A 7,500-nucleotide genomic window follows, 5' to 3' on the forward strand; every position below is an offset into this window, starting at 1 on the left:
ATTATGTATTGTTGTGCCGGCGAGGCAAGACGCCTTGAGGAGCACCACGCGCCAGACATTCCTTCCCGAGCTGCTTTTCAACCTACGTCTGTCTTCACTTCTTAAATATAAATGTGTAGCAAGAAAGACAATTACCGTCTTTCCTTCAGTATTTAAAAAAAAAATTTTTCTTTTTTTTTTTTTTTTACATTTTGCCATGTTTTTAATCCATGCTTCCATTTTTGGCATTATTTTGGTTTCGTGCTGTACTTTGTACGTTCATTATAAGAGTGAAATATACTCGCAAGTACGAAAAATTGCGATAAAACGAGCATATAACAATTTTTCTTTGCTTTTTCTTGCTTTCTGGAAACAAAGGCAATTCCTGGAGTATTAGGAATCCCTGTTCTCTTTCTTCGTCCCGGCGGAGGAAACAAAGACGCTCACTCTCATTCTAGAGTTTACACCCTCCCCCCCACCACCACCACCACTATAATAGATATATAATTTCATACTTGTTTCGTTCACTTAAGTTTCAGGTCTTCCTAAGAAACTACAGTATGTAGCTTGAGTTGTTGCTGGCACTCGGTTAGCTGCCACATTCCTCACCCTTCACACACCTGCTGTTGTTTCTTGTTAAATAGAGCCTGTGTTTATGAGGTTAAGAATATTTTTAATTTAAACTACCAACTGATAAACCGTCTCACTTAAAATCAATAGTGTTAGTAGTTTACATTAGAACAAAAGGGAATAACTTGAAGAAAAAAGAGTGCTTTTATTTTTACTCATTTTTTCACCTGAAGACAACCATAACATTTAAATTCAGAGGAACACAAAGGAAGAGCATACAGCACCAAGCCTCTGTTCTCGTATGCGTGTGTTTCCATGTCTCATAAAGAGAAGTGCAATGCAAGACAAACCTCCTCTCACCAGCAGAGCATCGCGACACTGAAATGGCCACAGCAGCATCTAGAGACAGAACCACAAGAGACAAGTGGCCGGGTCGAGAGCGGCACTGCACTCATCTTCCATTACAACAGATCCTTTATATTCAAGCAGGCCAGCAGGGGAGGGCAGGCGAGAGTACACACCGAGGTGGAAAATTCTACGTCGAGACTGGCAAATATTAACTAGGGGTGAAGGTCGTTAGTCAAATAATGATTAATTTCACATATTAATAACCTCACACGAGAACATTATTACTATAAATGATTAGCCAATTACCTGGAATAGATCAATCTCTTGAACACGTGATGCCAGAAATTTAGAAGATTAGATAAATTTCTGGATAGTTGGGATGAGTGGACACAGGATTGCAAGTCTTATACAAGAACTGCCGCCTGTGGACCTTCTGTTTTCATGTGCTTACGAGTATGGTCTTAAATAAATAGCTAAATTCCTTAATTCCTTAATGTTTCTAATCACAAACTCGTGTAAATGTTTCAAATATAAGGCAATAAATAAAAGGATGAAGGAGCTAAGATAAAGTAGTAGTAGGGATTCAGAGAAAATGCATGAAGAGCAGAAATAAAGCAAACTGGTGATAGGATTAACTTTTAGTTGTTAAAGTGTCCAGAAGTAACCCCCCAAGGGCGGGTTACGTTAGGTTAGGTTAGGTTTTAAATTTGCTTTCCTTACAGGGGCGTAGGTTAAGGGGATCTGATAGAGGTCTTTGAGAGGTGTGGAGCAGCCTGGCTGCGTAGTGCGCACAACAATGCATTATATTTTTCAAGGGTTATCCGCACAAGTAAGTTGCCATACTGCTTAGTATGAAAAGATATAAATTGTGATTCAAGTATTACAAATTATATTAGTATATTACAATACACTAAGACGCAACTCGCGCCTCATGTCTTTGAGATGTGGCGTCTTAAGACTACAGAAAAAAGTCAAATATTCATGTAATTCTTTTGTAATTAGTTGTCCAATACTCAAGGGTGGATTTAGAAAAGGTGGAAGGGCTGCAAAAAATAAATATATAAATAAATAAAAAATAACATTGAATGAATTATGAGAAAAAAATTACGGAATAATAGGACAGTTTTCTGCATGCATGCATAGTTGAAGTGTGGATTTCTGAAGCAGCAGCCATGCCTGGCACTTTCACAGTCAGTCTCCTAACTGAGTTAGCGTACTTTCCTTTCATAAACCCTAGAGCTTTTCCCTCCCTAAACACAGCCCATCACAGGTCGAACTTTGCCTGGCGCCACAGGAGATTTGACCAGTCGTAGTTTACATATATATGTTTCTTCCTCAGATGGCGGTGACGCTGCTGCTTCTTCCTCTGATAGCAGCGGTGGTAGTTCTTTTCTCTGCTTCTTTTTCCTGTTTTCTTCCTTTGGTGCCGGTAATGCTGCTGCTGCTGCTGCTGCTGCTGCTTCTTCTTCCTCTGATGGCGTTGCTTCCTGTTCTTGTTCTCCTAAGACAGTCAGTTTGGTGGTCTGAGTTGGTTGGTGGCAGGGTAGTCAAGGTGGGGAAAGTAGGAGGTGCTGCACACTCACCTCCCCTGCTCCCCAGTCATAATTCAAGTCAGGTTGGTGGAAGACTGGGAAGGGTAGAGAGGTGCTGCACACTCACCTCCCCTGCTCCCCAGTCATAATTCAAGTCAGGTTGGTGGAAGACTGGGAGGGGTAGGGAGGTGCTGCACACTCACCTCCCCTGCTCCCCAGTCATAATAATTCAAGTCAGGTTGGTGGAAGACTGGGAAGGGTAGGGAGGTGCTGCACACTCACCTCCCCTGCTCCCCAGTCATAATAATTCAAGTCAGGTTGGTGGAAGACTGGGAAGGGTAGGGAGGTGCTGCACACTCACCTCCCCTGCTCCCCAGTCATAATTCAAGTCAGGTTGGTGGGTGGAAGACTGGGAAGGGTAGGGAGGTGCTGCACACTCACCTCCCCTGCTCCCCAGGTTACATTTGTAACATTTGTCAGGTTGGTTGTTTTTGGAGTTGCCAGGGTCAGTCAGTCAGTCAGAGCCAGTCAGTCAAGGGAAGTGTACATTTGGAGTTGGTAGGATGAGTCAGATTGGTGGTGGAAGTCGAACTGGGAGACTGGGAAGGGTAGGGAGGTGCTGCACACTCACCTCCCATGCTCCCCAGGGTCAGTCAGTTTGATGGTCTGTTGCCAGATTACAGTAAGATTTGTAAGTCAGTCAGGTTGGTTGTTTTTAGAGATGCCAGGGCCACTCAGGCTGGTGGGTCAGAGAGTAAGAATACTGGTGGTCTGTACATTTCGAATTGCTCTTTGAAGATGACAGGATGAGTCAGGGCAAACTGGGAAGTGTAAGGAGGTGCTGCACACTCACCTCCCGTGCTCCCCAGGGCCAGTCAGTTTGGTGATTACATATCTGTAAGTCAGTCAGGTTAATTGTTTTTGGAGTTGCCAGGGTCAGTCAGTCAGGGTCAGTCAAGGGAAGTGCTACGCACTCACCTTGCAAGATCAGAGTTGCTCTTTCGAGTTGGTAGGATGAGTCAGATTGGTGGTCAAAGTCAAGCTAGGAGACTGGGGAGGGTAGGGAGGTGCTGCACACTCACCTCCCGTGCTTCCCAGGTGGGGGGTTGGTCTTGTCAGGGTCAGTCAGGTATTGTTTTGTTTTTATTATTTATTATTAATTGCCAGACTCAGTCAGTTTTATTGAGGGAGGGGGAATAGGACTTTTATTGTTTTTTACTTTATTTTTTTTTTCGTTTTTCTCTTTATTTATTTTTTTTCTTTATACTATATATTTTCTTTTTTTTTTTTGGTCTGGTAGTCCATAGACTTGAGAGAGAAGGGAAGTGCTGTGCACTCACCTCCCTTGCTCTCCCGAGGTGGTAGGGAGGTTTTTATTTATTTTTTTTTTTATTTTTTATTTTTTAGAAGGGAAGTGCTATGCACTCACCTTTATTTTTTTATTTTTTTCCTGTTAGGTGGAGAGAAGCGAAGTGCTATGCACTCACCTTTATTTTTTTTTTTCATATTTTATTTTTTTTTTATTATTACTTTTTGCCTTGTAGTCCGTAGACTTGCCAGGGTTAGGTAGGGGAGAGAAGGGAAGCGCTGTGCACTCACCTCCCTTGCTCTCCCGGGGGTGGTAAGGCGGTGCCTTCCACCCCTGGGGAGGGTAGGGAGGTGCTGCGCACTCACCTCCCCTCCTCCCCGTGGGCAGCTCCACCACCGTGCCTGTGTGTTTGAGGCACACATGGTGATGGAGGGATACTCCTTGAAGGTTTTTGTGAGTTCCGAGAGGGGGGTTCGAACCTACGCGCCCCTCACTTCCCTCACGCCAAACTCCAAGTGCATCACTCTACCCACTGGGCCACGAGGGCCCTTTTTCTTTTTTTTAAAGTTGGTCTATTTCCCCATCTTCCCATCTTTTTTGTAAAGTTGCTCAATTTCCCCACCTTATGTTCACGCCAGTATGTATTAAAGAATTATGATGTGAATTATTTTTCATCACGTTATTTATTTATTGTATTTTGTATGGGATATGACCGCTGGCATCCCACACACTGGGTTCCCAAGACTGTCACTACGCCATGAAACCCCAACGGTAAACAAGATATATTTGAACACATGATTTCCCTTCCTGTGTTCAAAGGTTCAATAAGAAAAACTGCTGCTGATTCTAATGTGAACGTTCATTCCCACAGTGATAACTAGATAATTGTTGACTTGTGGGAGTATGTCGTGGAGTGCAACTAGCAGTAGGTGAGATCAGAGAACTTGACAGCGGTAGGCATTCCTTGGGTCTGGAGCCGCCTCCCGGAACCCTCCCCTGTGTTGCACCACCACCACCACCACCACAAACAACAACACAACACACCATTACACCTGTCCATCCTGCAGCACGAGAATGACATCAATCAAATCATGTCATTGAAAAAAGTTGGTGAAGCACTCACTTCTTCACACAGGCTTTACTACCTATCAGCAGGATGAAAGCTTCCGACTGGGAGGAAGGGCGGCTCGTCGGGAGGGATTAAGAGAGAGAGGGTATGGAGACCTTGTTTTTTATTCTTTATGCACTGCACGGTGTCATTGGCATTTACATCTATATTTTCTACTGTTTTTTTCTGTTACTTATGTACTGAATCTAATTGTTTTGCAGAATTGATTTATTACCATACAAATTGATTTTGCCTCAGGTTAATATTTATGTAGATTTACTTATTTGTGTTGTGTAGGATACTTTCTTCTTAAGTGTGTTGAGGTTTGTGTTTTTCTTCCTTTATGTTCACTAGGTAAAGGTGCACACTGGAATTATAAATGTTACTAATAACGATAACACTGACTATGGATGACAATGCAAAAATACTAACAAGACATTATGAAAACGTTCTTGGCACAAAGAAGTGGCCGTGTTCATGACGTGTACCATATCCCTACGTCCCTACTTCATAACCATGACTTTCGCTCTGCAGGCATTATGTTATTCCAGCAGCGATGTCATAACAAGCTAATCGTTATTATTCCACACACTTCACCTTTGCTGAATATCATTTTTTTTTTTTCATATAAAATTAATCAATGAGTGCACGCGGGCCACACTAAATGAACTGGCCCGCGGGCCTACAGCTGATCACACTGCTCTAGACTGTTTTTTTCCCACTCTACATAAATATAAACAACCAGAACGATCGCTTTTTGTTTTTTACTAATGACTCATCACAACACAATATATGGTACTTCTACAGACAGTACCCTACCAACGTACTCCTGGCTTACTCATGAACAGGCAGCTGTTGATAGGAAGCCTACAATTATATCAGACACGTAAAAAGAATAAAAAATAATAAAAAAAGAAAAAAAAACACGGCCAAGTTCAGCCGTGGACCTCGCGCGTCATCAACATCATCACCCAGTTGATTTGTACAATTTTCCCTTATTGTTATTCAATAGCAATAAGAGGAAATAGGAAAAATTGAACGGATGACCATGATAACAGAAGAAAAATAAAGGAAAACATACGCGCACTCTATAACTTAAAAAAAAAAAAAAGTTTTGTCTTAGGAGGCGGCGAACAAACTCACCATATCAAATAAACTCATTATGGCCAATGGAGTATATTTAAGCCACAAAGAAAAAAAATGCAATTCATGCCAAACTATATATACCAAGGCCAAATCCTTGAAAAAAAGTAAAAAAATGAGGTTTTTGGCCTAAAAAAGGCGAATCTGGCAATCCTGATCTCCGACCAGGAGATCGGGAAACTTAAAAACTGTAACAAAAGTGGGCTTGCTGGGAGAGGCATCAGTCAATCAGGCTCCGTCTACCATGCGGCCCCTATAAGAGAGCACTTCTCATAATGGAGCGCCACACGCTGCATAGTTACCCCTGCAGCAGTGACCCCTGGTGCCTCAAATCACGATGATAGTCACTAGGTGATTGGGTCCGTGACTTTTCAATGTCCATCACAGGTAATTGTTCACCCTGTTGTGGTGGGAGGAGGAGGAGGAGGAGGAGGAGGAGGAGGAGGAAGAGGAGGAGGAGAATGGAAAATTTGAGGAAAAGGAAGAGAAGAATAAAATAAAAAGTCCAAACAGCAAAAGATCCTGAGACCTTTACTGGCCTGTTTGGGTAACTACTCTGCGCTAACTAGTGGAAGAGACAAACAGGACAGCACAGAAAGAGGAACCAAACGAATACAAAAGAAGTCCAAACAGTAATAGACCAAAAGGGTCCTTACAAGTCCGTTTGGGTAACTATTCTACTCTATTAGTGGTAGAGAAAGGATAGCACAGAAGAAGGGTCCTTCCATCCCCCACCCCTTATCCCTCCAGGCAAGGCTGACCGCCAAAAGGAAATGGTACCATGCTATATAGAAAAAACAACATGGAATGTGAGAGGAAACTAAGAAATTCTTAGAAATGAGGACTACTTCGACCACATACAATCTACATGCCAGCACGGACAGTACTGAGTGAACGTGTTCGTTATTCAGACATGAACAAAGACAACCAAGAATTAGTGTCTACATACTTGTCAAGACAGGTTTTCAATGAGTGAACAGTACCCGAGTTAACGACACTTGATGGAACACAATTCCACATATTTATGACACGATTGAAGAAAAATGTTTGGCTTCATTTGTTTGAAATAGCTTACCTATTATTTGCTATTGTTTCTTGTAATATTTGACATGTTGAGTCTTAGGAGGAATTCGGGTCTCATATTTGTGAAACCCTTAAAAGTTTAGTAAAGCAATATCAGATCCCCTCTTAGCCTGCGTTTGGATAGGAAAAATAGATTTCGTTGTCTAAGGCACTCCTTGCAGGGTTTATTGCGAAGCCTTCAAGTAATTTTTGTTACTCTACTTAGTATTTTTTTTTTCAATATACCTTTTGTAGTAGGATGACAAAAACTGTACGTTATATTCAAGATGAGAACGTACAAGTGAGTTGTACAAGGCCAGACCTTTTTTTCAGATTTGAAGGTGAAAGATCTTTTTTTATGAAGGCAATTTCAATGACTTCGGTGCAGCGTTTGCTTGGTTTAAGATCTGTTGTCACTAAAACTCCCAGATCTTTCTCAGGATCCAAAC

At 42.1% G+C, this 7,500-nt stretch overlaps 1 long non-coding RNA gene across 1 annotated transcript; it reads left to right on the forward strand.

The window, feature by feature from the left end:
- The first annotated feature begins 2,666 nt into the window (after window positions 1-2,666).
- Window positions 2,667-3,055, forward strand: LOC135112722 (uncharacterized). Its single transcript, XR_010274545.1, has 2 exons — window positions 2,667-2,775; window positions 2,856-3,055. It is a non-coding gene; the product is annotated as an uncharacterized LOC135112722 (long non-coding RNA).
- Window positions 3,056-7,500: the final 4,445 nt, after the last annotated feature.

This window comes from Scylla paramamosain, chromosome 2 (assembly GCF_035594125.1).
Source record: "Scylla paramamosain isolate STU-SP2022 chromosome 2, ASM3559412v1, whole genome shotgun sequence".
Lineage (NCBI taxonomy): Eukaryota > Metazoa > Arthropoda > Malacostraca > Decapoda > Portunidae > Scylla > Scylla paramamosain.